This window comes from Dermacentor andersoni, chromosome 7 (assembly GCF_023375885.2).
Source record: "Dermacentor andersoni chromosome 7, qqDerAnde1_hic_scaffold, whole genome shotgun sequence".
NCBI lineage: Eukaryota > Metazoa > Arthropoda > Arachnida > Ixodida > Ixodidae > Dermacentor > Dermacentor andersoni.
In genome coordinates, this window is record NC_092820.1 from 102,450,772 (window position 1) to 102,475,050 (window position 24,279).

The window sequence follows — 24,279 nt, forward strand, 5'->3', positions numbered from 1 at the left end:
ACATGCACCGGCGCTCCACGCATCTCGTCTTGGAGGCCAGGCAAGGATGCCACCCTAGGCTTTCATTTCAGGTGCCACACCGGAACACCCCATGCAGATTTCTGATGCCACCCCAGAACACTCGGCGCTACATGGCGCCAAGTTTTCTTAGGGAAGCACGAAAGCGGAGCCCAACTGCCGTAAACGCCTTAGACACAATTCGTTTGGACTGTGGCAATACGCTGTGCCATTATACGAAATGTTTTTTCTAACTGCATCAAGTTTTTAAAAATCCCTATGGCAGATAGCAAAATTCGAACTGTTGATCTAATACTCAGAATGCCTATTGAAATAATTAACGTGGCTAAGCTGCTTAACTTATAAATTATTATTTCATGAACTGCACATATTCTAATCAACGAATTGTAGTTTGGGAGTTCGCACGGCGTATCTACTTGTAATATAAAATTAATATTAAATTATGGGGCATTATGGGTAAATTATGAGCACGCCATAGTGGGGGACTCCGGGACAATTTGGACCACCAAGGGTTCTTCAACGTGCACATGAACCTAATTGCACAGGTGTTTCCGCATTTGGCCCCATCAAAATGAGACCGCTGCGGCCGGGATTCGATCCCGCGACATCACCCACCGTGGTTTCTTTGGGGCTATGCTGTTGGGATGCTAAGCACGAGGTCCCGGGGATCGAATCCAGGCCATGGCGGCCAAATATCGATGGGAGCCAAATGCGAAAACACCCGTGTCTTCGATTTATGTGCACTTTGAAGAACCCCTGGTGGTCCAAATTATCCCGGAGTCCCCCATTACGGCGGGCTTCATAATCCAATCGTGGTTATGGCCCGTAAAACCTCATAATACTATCTAATCGCGCGACCTGGAGCTTAGTAGCCCAGCAACATAGCCACTAAGCAACCAGGGCGGGTTCCACTTGGAACAAGTTCTCTGGACTGCACCAGTTTTCAGATATTAATTTTCAATGTGTCCCACAAAATGCGCTGGTGTTCGAGTTACTTTTGTGCTTCAATGTAAAATATTAAACGGCATTCTTCTTTTTTAAGTGATTGGAACGGCATTACATTTTGTCAGACACCGTCCAAACTAATATGTCGAAACTCGGGCAGTCCTGAGAATTCGTTTTTAGTGCATAGGCCTTGCGAACTTACCGGCTACAATTCGTATACATTGAAATATCTGCCATAAAGTAAATAATTGAAACGTTTATTTGCCTAACTATAATAAGTATTTTAAGACGAATTTTGATTTATTGTAGTAATGGGTGCATCACCGAGCAATTTAGATCAAGGGTTAGAATTGTGCTGCCGCAGGCATGTTTTAGATATTTGGTTCAATAAAGAAACGCCCTATTGTGATTAAACGTTAACGCATTACTGTCGACAGCCATCTTGAGATTGGTTCTGCCGAATCTTGTGATTATTTTTAGAGAACGATCAGGTGAAACGAAATAATGTGAAATTGTGAAAGTCTTCGTGCGCAACGTAGAAAGAAGGAAGGTCAGGGCGGTCGCGCTCCTACGCCGCGCGACAGAACTCCCTGGCGGCAGCTGCTTCCTTGACGGGGCTCAGTATGGCAACAGCAACAATTTCACGGTAGTGTCGATCAACCACTGGGGTTCGACCGTTAACGCCGCTTTGGAACGAAGCCCGTCGTTGCCTGTGGTCGAGCAAGTTGCCATTCTCTTGGCCCTCCTGGACGACAAAGATGTCAATATCTTCAGCGACTCAGGGCAGCCATCCGCGTCTTCAGCGTTGAAGCCGTGTGTAAAGAAGCCTGTCGCCTCATCTACAGCAAAAGCATCGCCACCCACACAATCACGTGGTTCCCCGCTTACATGGGATCCATCATGGGAGGCCCCACAAACCTCAACGAGCTGGCCCACTCCAAGGCGCGAGGGCTCACTTTCCGTGACCATGGAGAACTCCCCCGTCGGCCCGCAGTGGTGAACAGAGATCAACCAACTACATACAACGAAATTGCGTTCGTTGTGTACGTTCGAAATTGCGTGAGGAAAGGAAATTACTTTCCCCTTCCTCACAAGAAATTAAATACAGCGCAGGCATTGACCCTCAGATTATTGAAAACACGCTCGATTGTATCCCAGCCCGGCTTTATCTCACAAGCTTTATCCCAAAACTTATGCCAGTAGTGCTTGCAGGCACAGCAATGACGTCGCCAGCCTAGACCATATGCTCTGGCGTTGCCCCTCATAGCGAGGCATGGAACAAATCAATGAGGACAAGTGGCTCTCCGCTATCAAGAGCCCCGATGCCGGGGCGCAACTATGAGCTGTCCAGAGGGCCCACGATGCGGCGGTCGGGCACGGCCTGACGGTCCCAACATGGGAGCGGCCCGCAGCGTGCCGAGTCGCGTACCTCAGGACTTTCATTAAAGTTTCGCGTTCATCTATCCATCCATTGTGCGATAGGTTCGGCCAGAGGATCAATTCTTTCCCTCTTTTTGCTTCTTTATGACCCGTTTACACTCACATGATCTCCCGCTTCGAAGGGCACTCCCTGCATCATCGTCATGAAGGGAACGTGCGCGGAAGGCACGCGCCGAAGAAGAAAATCGACCGACCGCCTGATCGTCAGCGTTCTTCGTCAGCTCCTGGCTCTTTTTTTCTGGAATCTTTGAGGGAACCGATCGCATTATGTCGACTCCGGCGAAGAAGAACACCGAGGCCTGCCATCAGAACGGCGCTGCTGCCGCTGCAGACCCACGGCACGGTGAGAAGGTGCCGACTGCAGCCGCCAGTCCAGCCACGGCGGGGCACACGGCAACATCCAGCGTTCTAACCACGGAGAAATCTGGCGCTCTCAGCGGCCGCAAGATAAGACACCGCCACCCTTGGCAGAACAAAACCCAGCCAGCGCAGCGCGGGAATCCCTCGATGTTGTCGCCTTCCGTGGGGTCAGCCGGCGTGTCCAGCAGTGGGACTCATCTGGCGACCACTCCTGGCGCCTCGGTCAGTAAGCCATCCTAGCGCGAACTCAGGGCGTTCGGGCGGAACTTCACCAGTGACGGCATGAGTAACGCACGGTAGCTTCGCCGACCAAGCGTGGGCGTCAGAAAACTTATCTTCCTTGCAGAAGCAGATAATTTTCATCTTAAAAAATATATTATTACTATTACTATTACTATTATTATTAATTTTGCCTCAAAGAAATAAAGAGAAATTAATTATTTTCGCAAACTATCTGCCGGTACATTATTGAAGCTAATCCTCGGATTTTGCGTAATTATGTAGCAGCATTAATATACGCATTTTGAGTTCCACGCACAGGCCAGAAAGAATCATAATTTTTGAACCGTGCCCGCCTCTATACTCGATCCTTTCTCCTTCCCCATTACCTATAGCATGTTTTGCGCGTTCACCGTTATTTACATATTACTACAGTTTTTCAAACAATTTCACTGTGTAGACGCAGGAAAGGAAGACAGTGGCCCAACAGGACGTACCATCCGGCGCTGCTGAATCCAAAGGAGCGCCTGCTGCCCACGTTACACTTGAGCCGGATCAAGTGGTGCCTGTCCCCTCGACGAGCTCGGACACTGCGTCACCAGATGCGCCATCGACTTCTCCCGGGCACCCAGGCTCAAATTTTGCGCCCTCACGAGTATCCGATATCTACGAGGCCCTCTCGAAGTTGTCACCATCTCCGGACAACAAGGTTTGGCGGAAGGAGTTGAAGCGCTTCACCTCGCCCGTCATATCTCGCAAGGAGCCACCCGCTTCTAATGTGAGTCGCTTGCATGCGGTTTGCGGTCACTCGATCAAACCGCATTCTAATTGAGACCTCCTCCCGCATAGTACGCATTGTTCAAGTGGTTGCCTAATATATTGCTGCTACATTTATGTTTTCGAAGTCAGAGCACAAAGTAGCGCTGTGTAGTTCTATTGAACACTCAATCTCGAGCCTGCCGAGGTTACGGTGTCAGTGTACTAAGTAGTACACTGTGAACGCACTGTAGATATATTTTGTAACTTATAGAATCCTAGTACTAAACAACCCCCTGCAGCTTTATTGTAGGGCTACATTTCAGCTTATGTAGGGTCCGAGTACTAAGCAGCGTTCTTTGGCTTCATTCGTCTAGGTGTACTTAGAAGGTACGGAGTATACGAGGAATAATAAACCTGTGGTACTAACCAACACTTCGTGGTTTTTTTTTTAGAAATACTTACGGGCATGTGGTGCCTGAACACTACCCAGCGCTCTGTGGCTCCGATGTATACACCCTGTGAAGTTTGTCGAGTTCGAGTACTACGTAGCTGTATTTAGTGTAATTGTAGGTATAGTTTGAAGCTTATGGACTCCCACTACTAACCAGCACGCTCCAGCTTCATAGTAGTTGGATTTAGAGCCTACTGACTACGAGTACGAAGTAGTCCTCCTTGGCTCCATTGTAAATATTGGCGCATGTACTTGCTTATCTTTCTCCGGCGAGCGCTTTTCACTGGCTAACATATGTTAAACGCAATTGCACGGCGCAGGACACGCCTGCATGTACCGAAAGTTTCTCGAATGGTATCGATGCTTCTATCCGTTCTTTGTTGTCACCGAGCCTTGTTTAATCTGATTGTATGCGTGACGCGAGCTGTGGGGTACTTTCTGGAAGACACGAGGGCACCAGCGATATCGCTGCTACCTTCTACCAATGATGTGTAAAAGCCCCCCCCCCCCCCGACGCTTTTGACCCGCCCCTCATACTTTCCACAATCGCCGACTCCGCTAGCAGCGATCGTTGTCCTTTGAGTGTCACTTGCTTTTGGGGGCACTGGTTTGCCGAATTAAAAGTTCATTTAGTGATTCACACATCCGCTACTGTGCTCTTCAGCGTCACTAAAACGTTACAACGTACGTAATAGCTCAATGAATCGATGTAATGAGAATCTCTGCGGCTCTATTGTGGATATATTTTGGATTTTACAGAGTACATGTGCTAATCTGCGCTATGTTTCTCTTCTGAAAGTGCATCGCAATTTTCGGAGTGCGAGTAATAAGCAGTCCTGATTGGTTCTATTGTATAGACCTTTTAATCGGGCGAGGAGGAAAAGGCGCGCGGCGAATCATCAGCCGTGGTGTGCGTACGCGTTGTGAACTATTTTCGGTGTATCGGTTTTAATTCAACGAAGGGCACCGGCGTCTGTCTTTTGGCAGGAAATGGGAAATCTGCTCAATATCTGATCGCTTGGCGGGGCAACTAAAACATATGAGCGCATGCTCGTAAGGCAACCCAGAAACATGTAAGCGCCACACGCTATCTACTATAGACTTGAAATCACTGTGATATGCCTACGCTAGCCTCCTGTATATATAAGCTATGTGTTCCGGCATTGTCGTTTTTGCATTGTAAAGCCCCAGTATACGTTAGGGTTCGCATAAAAATAATGCGAGGCCTATTCGTGAGGACCAAATTTTCGTAATACGGGTGAGTGCGTCGTAGAGAACGGGACGAACAAAAAAAAAATCGATCATCCTCTTTCAACAAAAATAGAAAGAAAACGGGCTAACGCCTCTATAAGACCTAGCATGGTGAAGCCGCACAATGACTATATATCTATAAACATTGACGTTACATGCTTGGACCATGCGCTATGTAGAGCAGAGGTATCCGTAATCCAGTATCTACTACTGCTTCGGACGCTCGCGTAGTTCGTTAACGGTCGCTTTGCTGGACAAGTGTAATTCACACCCCCATAAGGTGTGCTGTTATTATTACTAACCAAATCTATTTTATTCATGGGTGCAAACCACGTCCACTGAACCTAGTAGTCACGCAATGTAATCTACAGCTAACAGATTGAACGCTTCTCAAAGTATAACAGCGGAACTTCTACCGTAGCAGACCGGTACCCGCGCTGTTACGATCGTCGGGTATGTTTCATTGTTCCTGACCTCCAGCTTAGAACTAAATGACAATAATGGTTAGATACAAGTCACATTAGTGAATGGAACGTTCAGAGATACACAACAGATCTCCGAGAATGATTGTAGGCTCAAACACGTGCGCACACATCACGCTGTGTGTTACGTCTGCCTCAACGCCAGGAGAATGTCTAACCATGCCGACTTCAACCACTTCAGTGCGTCTTACAGAACCATTTTCCACATAGAAGGCACCACGTCCCACTAAACAGACTGCGTGAGCGCGGAAACAAACACTAAAAATCAGCACCGAGCGTATATCTGAGATACAAGTCAGCTCGCCCAAGCCAGCATGCCGACTGCCCATAGATAGCGCCACTGCGTACGCGATATGGTGGCGCCCATGAGAAAACGGTGTTATATAGGCGTATAGTGTGAAGTTTACCAAGTCGTGTACAAGTGAGTGCTCGTGGGATTGATTTAATAAAGTTGTAATGTAGAGCTTGCGGTGCGAATGGTGAGCAGCGCTGTCGATTTATTGTAGGTGTACCTTGCAGATTGGAGATTCTGAGTTGGAAGCAACGCTTGCTCGTTATAATTAGGTATGCTTTAAAGTTCATTAAGGTTAAAAATCCCAAGTACTAAGCGGTGCTCTGAGGCATTTGTGTTTTAGTTTTAAGCTGAGGAGGCATACAGGAATGGAAAGGCTCTAAAAGGCTCTAATGTGGGACATTAGCACGGAGCGCTGTTCACAAACGTTAATGTATTCGCAAAAGCCATCGGCACCATTTCTTTCCACAAAACCTTAAACAGCTGCTTGCTCGTGCCAAAACTGATCGGCGATATCTCCCCGATCATCCGTAGCAAACGTGTCAGTGCAATGTTAAGGAAGTCAATGTACGTTCAGTCTCGTAGACTTTGCGCAGTCAATACCGCACGCCACATGGTAATAGATTTGTTGAAATTTGCAGCAGAGGCAGCACCGGAGGCTTGACTGTTTGTAAAGATTAGTAATATGAGCACACTTCAAGTTCACTTCCAATTACAATTATCCTTTCCATTTGAAATGATCGGTTTTTTCACTGAGACATTGTAGCTTGCGCCTCTCCCGCCATGGGTTTCGTCTACTACACACGTAGAACAAATGCGTTTACCGACACTATGTTAAGGCACTTTCTTTTGTTGCACTTTGTGCATGCGTTTAATGTGTCGATATATGTAAGTTCAGTGTGTTTACATATGTGGAGAATGTTTTACAAATCAAACTTGAAGCAATACCTTCGTATTTCAACCTCATCTAGAAACATTCACTCATTTGGCATTGCAGCTTAGTTGACGCTTGTGTTCGGCTTTGTGCTGCATAAATATTCGAAAATTTTACAGCTGTGGCGTGTGCATAGGCCATATAATGTGTACAGGTGATCAGATGTTAATTTGCTGCAGCCTCAGAGATTATTCTCGCTTCTGTGATAGCACGTGGTGAATTGGCGCATTAGTAGTGTGGATGAGTTCTTTGAAATGACAGAGCAGTCAGCTCCGAGCTGGCTTTATCCGTCCGTTAAATATTTTCTTTACGCTGTCGAGGATGACTATTCAATGTCGCCATGTTTCTGTCTCTTAATATTGGTCCTAACATATATTTTTTTCCGGTGCTGGTTGCACGGTCCCTCAACTGTTTGACGATTCTTTTCTAATTTTTAACTTTCTACCCAACATAGTAGAACCTATAAAATGCAACGATTTTACTCTATGCTTTTCAACGAATACAGTAAGGTGCCGGTCATGATTTGGTTATGTCTGCCCTATGTTCTCCAACCCATTTTTATTCTTTTGTACCTTTTCTTCTCATGATAGGGGTCCACTGTGCGTAATTGACTTAGATAAACGTACTCTTGCACAGATTTAGCGGCCATCTGCCAATCATGTGTTCTTGTTTTTTTTTGCTTGGCTGCTGAGCATTACTATTGTCTTCCACATCAAACATCAGGGACCGGATCATCAGGGATCGTAATATTTATATGTAAGCGGGAAAATCGACGCAAACCTTCATCAAGTCAGACTTACGAATGTATTAACTGTTAGGAACATGCAACACGTGTTCTTCGCTCGAGTAATCCGTTTGTTCCTTCAGGTTCTAAACCAGGAGTTAACTCATTTTGATTATTACATGCACATTTTAAGCAAAATAACATTGTCAGTGCAATAATATGCAGGCAGGTAGAATAAACGTCGAACCACCTAACAGCTTAATCCTTGTCACGCAGCGTACTCAAGATGTGGTGTTTTTTCTCGTGTTCTAAGGAAACGCGATTCTTCTAGGTTTCACCTACAGTCATTCTGTCTGACCTCGTGACATTTGTGAACAGCGCTTTAAGCGGTTGGAATGCATGCTTAATGTGTTGCGCGCACCTATAGCAATCTTGCGCCTACATCTCGCTATTCGAAACGTCGGAGTGTTTGCTTAGCTCTGATTTGAAATATCGATATGTATTCCAACGAATCCTTTTTTTTTTGTGATTCACGTGAACGATACAACTGCGCAAGCGCATTTATTATTCAGCAAGTCCCGTAACATATGTAACGCAATTTTTTTTATGAAGGTACAATCTCAGGGCGAAGTTGTCTTTGTGAAACCTCCCGTGCTTTTCTGGTCCTGGCTGCTGGATGCTTCACCTCTCTCGCCAAAGAGCTGACGCTTAAAAAAAAAGACAAGGTGTATTATGGGGATTGGGGCTGGGGTCACCTCGTTGCCACCTAGCACCAAGAGCAGCTGGGCCCTTATGTGTTAGAGCTGTGTTAGAGTAGAAGGGCTGCTGTGCTGGGGGAACCTGGTTTCCACAGCACAGCTGCCCTTCTGCTCTAACCGTTGGGCCACATTCTCACGTGTGGTTTCACAGTGCCGGCGCCAAATAGCTCCTTGAGATGATCACAGCGTGTGTCACGTTGCTTATAGCGCGATTGCACTTGGTGCGCGCGCCAATTTCCTTTACGCCAAAAACCAGCAATTAAATCGCCAAATATGTAGCATACGTTTAATCGCTTCACTGAAAGCTTCGCTTCAGGTATTGTTCAATATGTGCGTTGGATCAGGTAACTGTTAGGTAACTGTTGGATCAGGTAACTGCCCCAAGTAACATTGGGGCAGCATTTTTCTCGTATAGCACCTGCAGAATACCCGATATCTAGAAGCTCTGACGCCGCTGTGTGGGGTTGGGGTTCGAATCCACTCGGGTCATATTGCACTTTCGTGTCCTTGTAAACGCGCAAAGCACTTCGAGGTTCGTGCAACAGATACAGACCGCAGCGGATATCAAAATGAGTAAAAAACTGAGCCTACGTGTATGACAGATATCGCTGAAGTAAGAAAATAAATTATTGTCGCAGAAAACTCTCTCTCTAAAGCCATCGCATGTGTGATATTCGACTGAGTACAACTTCGAATCAATTGCTAGCTGCGAAGGTTCCACAATGAATGGTTCGCATCAAATCACGAAGAGTGCATAGCTGTCTGCCGGCAGTTGTTTAAGACTGAAAAGGATGGTCCACACTTTCGTATGTTGTTGTTAGACAACTATCTATTTCTGACATGCGCTAAAAAAGTCAACAGAAGCAAAGCGTAACGAGGTCAGTTGCCAAGATGTCATTGCTGGCAAGCCTACTAGCCTCCTCGTCCACGCGGTGGCATTCATCAGGCAGATTAGCAAGAGATCACGTGATTGTGACCATCCAGTTGGCGGTGCGGCGACATATGCAAACTAAAAATTATGGTGAATTTTGGCTCTGTGGTCCTTACTTCTGCTGACTAGGTTTTTTCCCGCCTGACTTTGTTTTTGCGTAAGAAAAATTTATTACACTCTTCTTGCTAGCACATATTTCTAGCTTGCCATGGTATGCGTGAGTTTAGCGAGGAGACAGAAAAGTCTGTCTTGATTTTTCGCCAAGGTGGCTTAAAATTTGAGCAGCGAAGAAGCGCGACCCATTTTTTCTCGTGTATCTTGTGTTCGGGAATGTATTTGGGACGTTCTGCCCGGATACTCTTTATTGACTACGAACACAAGAAGGATATCCGCACACAGACTACATAGGCTACTGTCTGTTTTAGGCTACGTCTTGAACTATGGACCTACGATAAGCGCCTCCCTTTTTTCGCTTGTTATTGCAGGTTGAGTCTCCCAAGAGTCCGGCTATCAGGAAATCTGCAGTGTCATTCGAGATGAAGGCAGTGATGACCACACTGTTCATCATGATCGTTCTGTCGACCGCCTTCTTGCTGCTGCCGAGACGAAAACAGCAACTTCTGCTTATCTGCATGACAGAGGGCTGCCACCAACATCGGTGAGAAGGATATAAGCATACACCTGCCACGGCGAAACATTTGATGTTCTTTCATCTAATTTTATGAGCGCTTCAAATGACATGCCTCGGCGGTCGTCTATCGTTACGAGGAGTCTTCTATAAATTCTAACAACGAGCGAATCCGGCGGCACGGGCTCGAAGCAACTTCCCTCGAGCCAGCTGCCTACGGTAGAGGGCGTGAGTGTACGTTTGAGCATGAAGTGGTCACGTTTCTGACAAATTTGACTGTGCCTGTGACATCTTTTGAGGGGAGAGCAATACTAATTCTGCACGCCTAATTATTCGAAACTATTCGAGCATGTTACTGTGCGACGTATGACATGTTGCCCTCTGTTAGGGCTACGCAGCTATCAAAATACCGTCTGTGCTCAAGCCACGTTGTTAGGCTATACAGTTACCGGAATGCTTTCTTCCTCGCGACCGCAGCATTCAGAAGTCGTGAGGAAGTTTAACTTATTCACGTTTCGATGCTAAAAAAACATCTTCTTTTCGTCGGCTGTTTATGTACGGCGTGAAAGAGCGCAGCATTTCAGCATCTGAAGTAAATATCCGTGTTTTCTCAAAGAAGCGAACGTCACGTACACCTGCTAGCTCTCTGTGAACATGGCCAATGCTCCAAAACAAATGTGATGAAAGAGAACAAATACATTTAGTGCATAAGCTTAAGAGTGACTTTTTGAATAATTAGCCTTGATGCAGTTGGACATTCTGTGAGTGCTACCCAAGGTTTGACGCCTACTTTTCTTGTTCATTCTCAGGTATCGAATAGAAAATCAGCTGGACAACAGCGTGGACCCTTGTGACGACTTCGGTGGTCATGTGTGTAGGCGCTGGAAACCCCGAAACGATTTTTCCATATCACGCTCTGAGATGTCTGATATGCTCCTGTCGTGGTTGCAGCAGCTTCCGGTGATACTGACTAAGGGTGCCGTCCACTTCCCCGTAGGCAAGAAAGTCGATGCCATGTTGAAAAGCTGCATGGGGCAGACGAGATCGGACCTCCTACCCATGAAAAAATTCATGCACGCACGAGGCATTGATTGGCCAAACAACCTGCAAGAACAAGTTCCTCCTGCCAAGGTCCTCTTCGACCTCTCTTTCAACTGGAACGTGCACCTCTGGTTCACCCTTAAGGTCCTCTCGGCTTTTCCTAAAGAAAAACAAAGGCGAATCTTTTTTGCCCCTAACGAACGTATGCTGTTTTGGAAGGCCACCATTAATGGGATACCGAAGATGTACTTTCAGAGTGTCTACGACGACCTGTTTAATCTTTTTTCTAACGACAAAAGCAGTCATCCCAAAGTTCAAGAGATGCTGGATACATACAACATGCTTCAATACGTTTTCAACACCTTGGTACCGTCGTGCCCTTGCAACGCAAGCATTCCGGCATTGTTCTCACTAAGGGACATTGACCGCAGATCCCAGGTTCCTGTTGGAAAGCATGTAATGAACATGTTCAATGCAGTGATGAAAATAGATCCGCCTGTGACGATGGATGACTTGGTGCTTGTGAGCGACATTGCCGAGTTCACAAGTATTATGCGTATCATCAACCACGTCGGCGATAAAGCTCTACTGAACCATCTGTCATGGTTGTTTATGCAAGCGTATGCGGCGGTGGCCGACCCCAAGGCCGTTCTGTTCGTGTTCCACGGCAGTGATCACCGAGCGAAAAACGAACAGCCTCGCTTCTGCGCTGGTCAGGTCGAACCAAGCTACAAGCTCCTTGTCGCTGCTATGGCCACTGTAGCGCATTTCTCGGAAGACGAGCGGCAACGCATCGACGAGCACCTAGCCGGCATCGTACAGGTGAGTGTGATGATACGCATGTAGCTGCCGTAGACATTTTATGGCATCAATGAAGAGAGATTGCAACACCAAAAAACAGAGGACCCTAGAAACTGGCCAATCACGAGGCCGGCACATGCATACCTACAGTAGGAAATGACCTTTCTCTCTCGTGGCCAACTTTATTGGGTAGCAGAGTGGTGACCGCAGAGTACATCCCCAAGCAAGCCCTTTTTACCTTCCAACACGCGGATGCGAGTTAATGTATAAAACGTGGTCAGAATTGTGAGAAACGAGAAGTTGTTGGCGTATCATGCACTTGGTGGTAAAAAAGCAAGAAACTGCACTGCGAGCCATTTTGTCTCTTGCAAAAGCAGGTATTTAGCGAAATTTCTATATTGCAAAATACGCCACCACATTTATTGTATTTGCGCTATATGTCTCAGTAAATTGGCCTTGAATAACGCGTGATACGAAAGTCTATACTTAGATCACTCTTTTTTTTTATGCCTGCCGTGTCTTTTGTCAGTCAGCGTTCAAAAACGAATGTTTAAGGATCACGATTTATTTGGCTGAGATGGGCTAATGCGTAGAATATAGAATCTTGATGCGTACGTTATTTTTGCAAACCATGGAAATGAAGGCTAATGCATATGTTTGTAAACTCTTCGTCTCTCTTCCATTGCATGATTTTCTGACTTCTCAAATTACCATTTGTTGATGGCTTGTCATCGCTTGTTTTTCTTTGTGAAAGCGGTGAGAGTTAACGAGAGAATAATCTCTTAACATTCGTCTGTATTGTACCACTGCGAAAAGTGTATTACAAATGGTATATTGAAGTATTTATGCGTTAAGAAGTTGTCGACACACTATTTTTATCTAGAGAAGCATAATAATAATGACTTTATCAGTCATGCTTGTGCAATTAGGTTTTCATAGGCCAATCACTTCGATTCTTACATGTGTGATGCAAGAGCTTTATGTTGTTAATTACTTAGCTGTGACCATTATTTCTGTTACGCGAAAGCTTCGTGTTTAGAGGAGTCCCGAGAAGTGAAGATCCACGTCTGATATTTTCTCGTAAGCCTGATACTAATAAAGTTTCTAGCTTAGTCATGCATGAGCTTTCGCTGTGGCCCATGTCTTCTTTTCACGCGCATGGGCTCAACGCCTCATGTAAAATTGATCGTTAGTGGTGCTGCAAAACGTTCATTGAGCGTCATATCTTACTGCAATTATTAACTGTACTGCCGTTATAAATTGTATGTTTGGCACACGGTTGCATTCCTGGAGTTCAGCAAGATGGTGAGCCACATAATGTGCCTTGAGTGAGTAAGTTTATGGTCGTCCTAATCACTGCACAACTGTCGTGTTCTCTCGTTGTGTAATTCAGTGCGATGCAGTGCGATGCGGTGCGATGCAGGTGATACGATGATGCTGTCGTTGAATTTGGGTGGGGGTTGCATTTATGAATTTGAACATGGTTGTATGGACGATGGTTCTACGATATAGAAATATCGATGAAACACTTAACCCTTTGGACGAATAGTATTGCAGATGAAATGAAATCACGTGAGGCAGAGTTTCGCGCTTGAGCAAATAATCTATGCGCCGTACAGGCTATGACTTGTCTAATGGAAACCTCGGCTTGCTTTTCTGAAACGGACCATGACATCAAATTTTCAAGCCTGAATTATGCATTGCCGGATAAACCGCACGCGCCTTACGCACACCACAACAAAACAGCAAAATTTGAGCGCATTCGATGCTGTAGAAATGTTGTATTTGAATTGCTTAAAATCACAAATTAACAGTACAGCAATGTAGCAACACTGTGTGGCGATGAAATGAATTGGCACCACGGGAGGCGGCTCCCCCAGGTAACAGGAGCTTATATCAAAGGTCGTGCTTTTGAGTACCGCAAACACCGAATGTTATTGCAGTGGCTGGGAACACACCGTGGTCACCATACGTCGTTTCGTTTTCGCGCGTACGTCTCGGTAGTTCGCTGCTGCTTTTTATCGCGCGAGTGAAGTAAATGCCGGCGAAACTGAATGAGGACGCCCCTGCTGCGTCGCTTTGTCCCAGAGCACGCGGAACAAAACGTCCGTAGTGGCCTTGAACTAGTTTCGAAGCAGACGGCACAGTGGTCGCTCCTGATTGCTAGACGTCACACAGCGCCACGCCAAAATGATGGTCGCTTGTCTGAGGCTGGCTTAGAGCCCAGCAATTTCAAAGAAAATTTTTAGTAGAAATGTGCACTGTGATCGCAGATTTTCTTGTTTGTATAGCGATATAGGGTCTTCTAATGCCATTCACAATGATAATCTGAGAATCGTTGAATGACCGTGTGGTGACCCCTGTAACTGCAAATGTCCATATATGGGTATTAGGGAGCTTTCGCAAAGCTAGAACATAATCGGACGCGATGCCGAAGATAGCATAAGACTTGCTTCCCAGAACGGTTTTTCTGGCTCGTCGTCTTCTTCACAGAAATACCATTAAACATCGATCGGTCGGTAAGAGCTGTATGCGGCCCCTTCTAATGACATGTGTACAATTTCTAGGAAGGTCGCAAGCATTTATGTCCAGATTGAACAAACCTACTGAAGACGGATCTTAGGTTGTTCAAGTGTTGAATGCGATAAACCCTCGCAGGTCGCCATTGAGAAAACGAAGGCTTCTACCTGGCTCGAAAGCAAGACAACACAAGTTGCCGTAGAAAAGCTGGAGAACGTGCGCACCGTGTTGTGGCCCTCGAGCAAATTCCTCAACGCGGAGGCACTGGAGAAAGTGTACAGAAACTTCACCGACAGCGCTCCATCATTTACCGAGTTCTGGATCGAGACGCGTCGAAGTCAACGCGAGCTGTTCGGCTCCGAGGCGGCCGAAGAGGAGCTGCTCCTGGGCGACAACGCTCAGCTGCCGTACGCGGACTACGTGCAGGTGCGCAACCTCCTGTCCCTGTCCCTCGGAACACTGGCACCACCGCTATACTATCCGGATGGCACCAAAGCCATGTTGCACGGCGGCATCTTGTACCTGTACGCTCGAGCGCTCATCAGTGCAATTGACAATGAGGGAGTTAAGGTAAGAGCGTAAACGAAGTGGGCATACTGTACTGCATGTGCGCGCAACGGTACCGTCGAAATTCTTACGGTGAACGACTAAGGAAGTGACGCAAGAAATGACTGCCCGACATATCAGTAGAGCAATGATGGAAGTAGTCCTAAATAAAACGTTATGACATGGACTTCTGTCGTGCAGTGAGGAATTGCATCACAAGACCAGTTAGCATTTGAAGGCGCGAAGAAGTGAGAGGAAGCTGACGCTTGAAAGTAACGACACGACGAAAATTGAATGAAAAATAATTCTTAGAAATGCTACGTCTGTTGAAAACCTGACGCCTACAATATTCTCAGCGGTAAGACCTTGCATATGGCAAGCTGGGCATGGCATGCGATCGCGTCGCAATAATTGTTCATATATGCGATAAGTAGACGGCTGGTGTCCCAAGATTGTTTTTTCATTCTCTGGCATGTTACAGGCCTCAAGAACGAGTATAGCGCCCTTAGTATTTCCACATGATTAATGGAGTCCATTGCCTGCTCTTTCGAGAATTCATTCAAATCGCTTGGAAAATGTAATCTGAAGTGCATTTCGCCAACCACTTTCTTACCATGCAAATCCTTATGCTGACGCGCATATAAGAAACTCGCCGCGCTTGATGTACAACTTTGGCATGGTCACTCAATTGCATCTCCGTTCATAACTCACGTAAAGCAGTGTCGTCCACCACACGACGCTACCCCTTTGGGACGACGTGTATACGTCATCATGTAACGCTGACGATTACAAGTGTCTTAAATTTATGTGGCATGCTTGAAAAACTGGCGGCCCTTTATACGAACTGTCTCGCGTATTCAAGGGCCCCAGACATCAGGAAGAATGCCAACATTACACTAATCCACAAAAAGGGAGACGTTAAAGAACTGGAAAACTTATAGGCGCAATAGCTTACTTCCTGTTTTATATAAATATTCACCAATTGCGAGCAGAATGAAGGCAACAGTGGACTTTATTTGACCAAGGGAACAGGCTGTGGGAAGGCTGTAGGAAGGAAGGGAAAGGCTTCAGGAAGGGATACTCTACAATGGATCACATACATGTCATCAATCAGGCAATTGAGAAATCCGCAGAGCACAATCAGCCTCTCTGAGCCTTTCATAGATTACGATAATGCATTTGACTCAGTAGAAATAATAGCAGTTATAGAGGCATTACGTAAACACGGAGTAAAGGAGGCTTACGTAAATATCTTGGAACATATCTACAGAGACTGCATAGCTACCTTAATTATCCACGCGAAAAGTAGAAAAATGCCTATAAAGAAAGGGGTCAGACAAGGAGACACAGCCTCACCGCGTGCTTGGAAGAAGTAGTCAAGCTATTAAACTGGGAAGGCTTTGTAGTGAGATCAATGGCGAATATCTCAGCAACCTTCGGTTTGCAGATAACGTTGTACTGTTCAGCAACACTGGGGACGAGTTACAACAAATGATTGAGGGCCTTAACAGAGAAAGTGTAAGAGTGGGGTTGAATATTGGTATGCAGAAAACAAGATAATGATCAATAGACTTGCAAGGGAAGAAGAGTTCAGGATCACCAGTCAGCCTCTAGAGTCTGTGGAGGAGTACGTTTACCTGGGTCAATTTCTCACAGGGAACCCTGACCATGAGTATGCAATTCACAGAAAAAAAAAATTAATTGGATCGCATACGGCAGACATCGTGAGCTCCTGACTGGGAGCTTACCATTATTATTGAAAAGGAAATTATACAATCAGTGCTTTTCACCGGTGCTGACATATGGCGCAGAAACTTGGAGACTAACAAAGAAGCTTGAGAACAAGTTATGGACCGCTCACTGAGCGATGGAACGAAGAATGCTTTTTTTTTTTTTTAATTATGGGGTTTTACGTGCCAAAACCACTTTCTGATTATGAGGCACGCCGTAGTGGAGGACTCCGGAAATTTGGACCACCTGGGGTTCTTTAACGTGCACCTAAATCTAAGTACACGGGTGTTTTCGCATTTCGCCCCCATCGAAATGCGGCCGCCGTGGCCGGGATTCGATCCCGCGACCTCGTGCTCAGCAGCCTAACACCATAGCCACTGAGCAACCACGGCGGGTTGGAACGAAGAATGCTAGGCATAACTTTAAGAGACAGGAAGAGAGGGGTGGTGGATCAGAGAGCAAACGAGAATAGCCGATATTTTAATTGACATTAAGATAAAAAAATGGCGCTGAGCAGGTCATGTAATGCGCAGATTAGATAACGGTTGGACCATTAGGGTTACAGAATGGGTGGCAAGAGAAGGGAAGTGCACGCGAGGACGGCAGAAGTCTAGGTGGAGCAATGAAATTAGGAAATTCGCAGGCGGTAGTTGTAATCGGTTGACGCAAGAGAGGGGATAATTGTACATCGCAGGGAGAGGCCTTCGTCCTGCAGTGGACAAAAAATAGGCTGATGATGGTGAAGATGCTGAAATTTACGTAAAGCGTTCTACAGCACAAGAAGGGCAGTAAAGACAGACGTGTCCTTTGAATAAGCACAGAAAATGACGCCAACGCGAAAAAGAAGCGCACAGTACGACTTCTCTCTAACAAGTGCAGTTTATTAACAAAACGCAGAAAGGTAATCTGCGTGCGCGTGTTAAGTGACATGAAATAGATCGCCAAGTATTTCCATCTCACAAATTAACAAACACATAGAAGGCTATAGTACACAATCATCGCCGATCTTTTGTATGTGGAATGTTTCTGCAAGTTCACTATTTTTCTTTGTGCTTGACGAATGCTCTTAGTTCTTTGTGACCCGCCGCGGTTGCTCAGTGACTATGGTGTTAGGCTACTGAGCACGAGGTCGCGGGATCGAATCCCGACCACGGCGGCGGCATTTCCATGGGGGCGAAAACACCCGTGTACTTAGATTTAGGTGCACGTTAAGGAACCCCAGGTGGTAGAAATTTCCGGAGTCCTCCACTACGGCGTGCCTCATACTCAGAAAGTGGTTTTGGCGCGCAAAACCCCATATCTTTTAGTTATTTGTTTGATGATCTTAGCTTGAAGACAGACAGTAACAAAGACAAGAAGGAGCGTCATGTGTTATTGTGGCTTGAAATGTCCTGGAAGCGAAACCTTTACCCACTCCTTAAGTAAAGAAACATTCACGGCATACCATAGCACCGCATCATTGTATGCTTACAAAATATGAAAAAATATAAATATGAACCAAAAGTATGTGTGGTGTTTGCGACATTTCAGTCGCAGCTGAAACACTGCAAGATCCTAATTGTTGCGCACTTATGGCCCACTGACGCCACGAAAAGTTGACTCGTCACAGTGCGCCATGTAGGCGGTCCCCCTCTCTCGCATTGTTGCCACAGCGCATTATTGAGCGATTACATTCATTTCCACTCACTCTTATTGCGTCCTTTCCTGCCGCAGGTAGCGTGCCTAGCATGATAGGTCCGCGTCCAGAAAGTCGCCAACATATCTGCCCGAGAATCACTATGTCATTAGCTTGATCAACCCTAAGCTTTCTTAAATCAACGAGTTCATGTGACAGCTATAGATAAGTGGCGCGAACATTTTCAACACTATCGTTACAACGAAATAGTTATTGCTATTCGATTCTCATCTCTTCGAAAATTCACCATTCGAAGGTGTGGAATATTCGTTTCCTTCGAACACGATGAGGGAACAACAAGAATCTGTGCAGTGTACAGCGAGCAAAACTGGAGACCAAAGGGGAGACCCCTTTGAATGAGTCTGGTGCAGCAGAACCGCGGCTTCGGCGTAGACGACGCAGTCGCTGAAGAAGCAAAAGCATAAGGTCACTTAGTAGTCACCAACCTTTGAGTATAAGCATGTCTCGGCGTAGGCAGCTTAAATGCTCACTGTTTCAGTTAAGACAACGTAATTTTTTTTTTGTCCAATCTCGCCACTTTTTGGATTTCGTCAAAACATGCGGTGCTGTGTTATTGCCTTTGGATGCTACGTATGCATATGACTACATTCTATTGCATTTTTCATGGCTGTCATTGTCAAGGTGCGCTAGAAGTCAGCGCACTGTCGTTCGTTTTTCGTTTATAAGGTTCTCAGTTGACCTGGCGTAGAGCGGTTAACGTGGTGACAGATGCAGCGTTAATTACATAACGTCAAGGGATACACACAATGTCAATATTAAGATAATGTAAACAAGCCTTTAGTTGCCAAATAGGCTCCACGAACGTTATCACTTCACTTGTTTGCATATTGGGAATCTCCGATATTCGAAAGTCGTGTTTCTCGGATTTCACGTTCGACGGGATAATTTCGTAATTCCAATGCCCCTACCTTCAATGCTTCGCCGTAAGGTGAAACTGCCAAAATAAATAGGTCAATTCAAATGGCACGTGTGCGAACCATTGAACAATATTGCGGGTCCTGTTCGTCGCCTAAGGCCACGTAATACGAATCTCTCTGAGACGCACATGCTGCCTGGCTATACCTAGGGGGCATCCGAAGTTTAGGCGCTGTGGTGGGCCGTTCGGGAAGGACAGCCATGCCGTCTCATTAATGCGGTTGCTGTTCGAAAGAACGACGCCCACGTTGATGGTTTGCTCCGATGTAGAGAACGCACAAGACCAGTCGGCTTAAGCGAGTAGCCGATTTCACTATCGCCAGAAATGTGCCGGTTAAAGGCTCTGATTTTTACAAGATTACATAATGAGACAACTATTTCTAACCAAATAGTCTCATTGCAAGAAATATACGATTGCAATATAATCATTTCTATTATACAAGGAATAGCTTTCTAGAAGCTACTCCCTGGCAAAGACAGTCGCCGTCGATGGTTTCTGAACACTTAAGTTTCTATTGTCGGCCGCTCACAGTTGGTCGATGTTTGCGATATGGTACGTGGAGCACAACAAGAGCCACAAACTTTGGTGGCTCTGCATATTCCATCTGTTAATGCGTTGACGTGGTTGTTGTCATCCTCTGGCAGACTCCTCAACCTTTGCTTCAGTCTGGCCACTTAGGCATGAAACTTTTATCTCTTCCGTTATGCGCGATCGACAACCAGACGATAACCACTGATCGCGCTGCTTTGAGATTCGCTAATTCGTCGTTTGAGTCCTTCCTAATCGGTGGGCTTTTGCATGCCTGGCCTGCCAGGCATGCAAAACACTAAGACACTAAGAATAAGCTGAGAATAATGACACTAAGAATAAGCTCACCTTCTGCTTAAGCCGACTTTCTACGTAATTATTATTTTGGGTGAGCACCTAAGCGTTCTCTAGCAGTTTTCAGAAGTTCTTCAGGTGGCAGTAAGGTTTCCTGACGTTCTTATATAGGAATCTGAAGCTCTTTTCAAGGCTTCATAAAAATTGTAAAAGTGAATCAAATAGTGAATGATTGATGAAGTTGATGGCTACTGTTCGCGGCTGACTAAAGAGAATCGAAGAATGACCGTAACCTGAACTGCGAGGGCTGATTCGCAAAACAACGGTGCTTTTAGCGCCTGCCTTTTCCTGATCTTTTGTGGCACTGTTGGTTGATAACAATTATTTTCGAGGTTACGGTAGCCACGATATACGTCACTGTGCTACCTTGCCTGCAAACGCTTTTAATTGGCGTCATGCCAGCAAAACGGTTATCAGGACACCCTGCAGTAGGATGCCATTGCATTGTTCTTGTGAAGAAGACACGTGTCGAACATTTTCGCTGACATAATGACCAACTAATATTAAAAAACTTAGTGAAGAACTGAGCGCATAAAGTTTTTTTGTAATCACCAGTGCTGAGCAGTTGAAACGCTACACAAGGAACGCGTGCCTACCGTCGCCGGTTTCTTGTGCCATAGGTGAGCGCTTGGTGAGAAACGCAATGCGTCGCGAAAGTCCTCGCTTTTACTTTACACGAAGATAGGAGTCCCCAGCGCCCCCGGTCGGCCCGAAAAGCGCGGACACCCTAGCGCTTGGTCTTATCACGTTTCAAACATTGAGCACCGTACACAACTAGCAGAAACAGCATTGCGTAAATGTAAAGGCGCACACAGATTTTTTTTATTTTTGCCGGCATTAGGGGTCTAGGCACAGGATTAAAGTGTCAGAATTAAATGGATTAAATTGAGCGTATTTATTGTTATCGCGCATTGTGAACCTTGTGCCCACATTTATGCATATAAACACGCATTTTGGTGTTTACTTTAGTGTTATTAAGTATTAAGCTTTACTGCTGTGATATGCTTACACTACACGTCTCTGAACACACTACTTCTTTCGTACTCTGTCTGTCTACTAAATGGATGGAGCGCTTTTCCCACCGCAAGTGCTCTGCCCGGCCATGGCCGAATGCAGCAGTAATACGTTGATTTATGCAGATCAATCCGCAAGGCGAGATCGTGCCGACTTGGTTGAGCGAGAACGACCAGCGCACCTACGAACAGCGCACGCTCGGCTGCCTGCCGGGGAACGTCAGCATCTTCCCCGAGGTTCCGGCGATAGAGGTCGCGTACGAGACTTTCAGGCGCCATATGGAAGAAAATGATACTAATCTATCAGAGGTAGGTGGAAACTTAGGAAATGTCTTCTTCACCGTAACATGTGGGTTAAGCATTGTAAAGCCGCTTCCCGGACGTTAGATGAAGATACAACGAAGAAATGACTTCCACTTCAACCTCCTTAAACTATTACACTGTTGTTACGTTAAGTATAGTTGTACCACGTTCATGGCGTAACGAAAACCGACGCACAACACATATCCTGTGGGCAAGAAGAATTTATGAAAAGAATGTTGTTATGCTGTTATCTCTTATGCTGCTGGCGGTGTTAGACGTGCATGGTTAATAAAAATTCGGCAGAACTCATCTCACGATGACTATCCATGGTAATGCGTTTAGAATTTAATCACTACAGTGGCACAACACATTACCCCCGTCGAAATAAATTATCTATGAGACATGTACGGCCACGGGAGTCCTCTTTCGCGCTTCCCTAAGAATTACCGCGTCCTGCAGTGCCGCCGCCGCCGCCGCCGCTAAGAGTTCACGTGGCCTTCGAAATGCAAGGCGCGTGCGCGAAGCCATTTGAGAACGATTATTAATACTAAGAGCAAGGTCATGAACTACCTCTCTTAGTTGAGTGATGGTTGATAAGCCAGATCGAAAACCGTGCTGGTGAAGCGATAGGATGTTTTCGCGTTCTAGAAACACTATCATGTGTTTTAGAATGATTTGTTCTAGTATTTTGCATGAAGTGCTGGTGAGAAATATGGGTCTGAAATTGGCAACATTATTTTTGTCTCCTTTCTTGTGGGTCGGTATTATTTTAGCCTTTTTCCAGTCGTGTGGTAGATTAGTAGTTGCTAGTGAATTACGGAAAATCTGTCCCAGATATCTACTGCACCACTCAGCATATTTTTTTAGGAGTTCGTTTGGAATTTCACCAGGGCCGTTTGCTTTCTTAGGGTCAATGTCGATGAGAAGATTGTGGATACCGGCATCCGTTATTATTAAGGGATTAAGCACTGAGGTACAGGATGGTGGAAGAGGGGGAAGTGTGCCATTGTCTTTCGTGAAGACTGACTTGAAGACATCGTTGTATTTATTTGCCGTTGTACTTTTTTCTTCTTCAGTTACTTTGGTTGTCTACTCGCTACTGTGCAGATGTTTCCAGAATCTTTGTGGGTTATTTTTTAGGAAGCTAGCAAGCGTGACACTGTAGTAGTATTGTTCCGAATGTTTTGGTTTGTGCTTGAAATGCATAACTGCAGATTTTAACTTCAAGGTTGTAGATGGTTTTGGGTTATTCGTTTTTGCCTTACGAAGCCGATTTGCGCGCCGTTTAGCATGGATGACTTCGCGTGTGATCCATGGATTCTTAAGGCGCTGTTTTTTTCTTTTGCATTGGAATATAATTAGCTATACAGTGCAGGACAATGCTCTTAAAATGTAGCCACAATGCATTTACTACAGTAGATTCCTGAGATGCTTTTTCCAAAAAGGAATCGAATTCATGCGACAGATGAGCTAGTATGCTGGCGTCATCTGCCTTATGAAAGCTTAAACAAAACTTTTTACTGTAGACAGGGTAGTAATACAACGATCAAGCTGGAATGTGCACATAGGTATACTGTGATCAGATATCTCTTCAATAATGTCCATTTGTACTTGACTTGTAGAAAAATGGTTGCTAAGAAATATGCGGTCGAGGATATTTTTCGTTGAACCTTGAACGCAAGTAGGACGAGTGACAAGTTGATGTAGGTTAAAATGTAGCATTAAGTCTCTTAGCACTTCTGAGGCTTCTCATGTGTGATGCATTATGGGCCAGTCTATGTCGGCAAGGTTAAAGTCGCCCGCAAGATTAATCCTGGGTTGTTGATGGACCATGACGCTGCATATATTCTTGAATTGCTGAAAGGCATGCGCTGTCAGAGAAAGGGCTCCGATAAACGCAACCATTTGCAATTGATGTCCTGTCGCACAAAAGCTTGCAGAAAATGGCTTCAGCGTTGTCCACCTTGGGAAGAAGTACAAAGCGAAGACAGATTTTTATAAGTAAGGCCACTCCTCCACTCCGTGAAGGTTGGTCTTTTCGGATGATTGTACAGTTTGGCGGAGCAATCTCGTGGTCGAATATAGTTGTCTAAGCAAGCGTAAGCATTGTGCCACTTGCTCATATCCGCGCAAACCGGAGTCATTATCAATGTTATGAAACTTGGTCCGACCAGTATAGTCCCTAGTTAACCCTTATGAGTCGTTATAAACTTTATCGGACAAAATCCGACACTTACCCACCCTTACCGGTTGTTATCAACCTTATCGGACTCCATCCGAGCCTTATCAACACTTATCAGTCGGTATCAAACTTATCGCAATCGATCCGATCGTTATGAACCCTTAATTTTCCTTATCAACCTTATCTGCTATGATCCGCCACTTATGAACGCTTATCGGTCATTGTCAACCTGATAGCACTTGATCCGACGCTTATCAACCCTTAGCGGTGTATATTAACTTTATCACAATTGCTCCGACCATTTTAAGCTCTTATAGTTCTTTAGCCTTTTATCCGTCTGCGTCGAACCATTATGAACCGTGACAAGACCCATCTAATCCTTCATCACTCCTTAGCATCCTTATGACCTTATTGGTTGCTCATAGACCACCGCCAATGTTTTTCCTGTCGAATTTA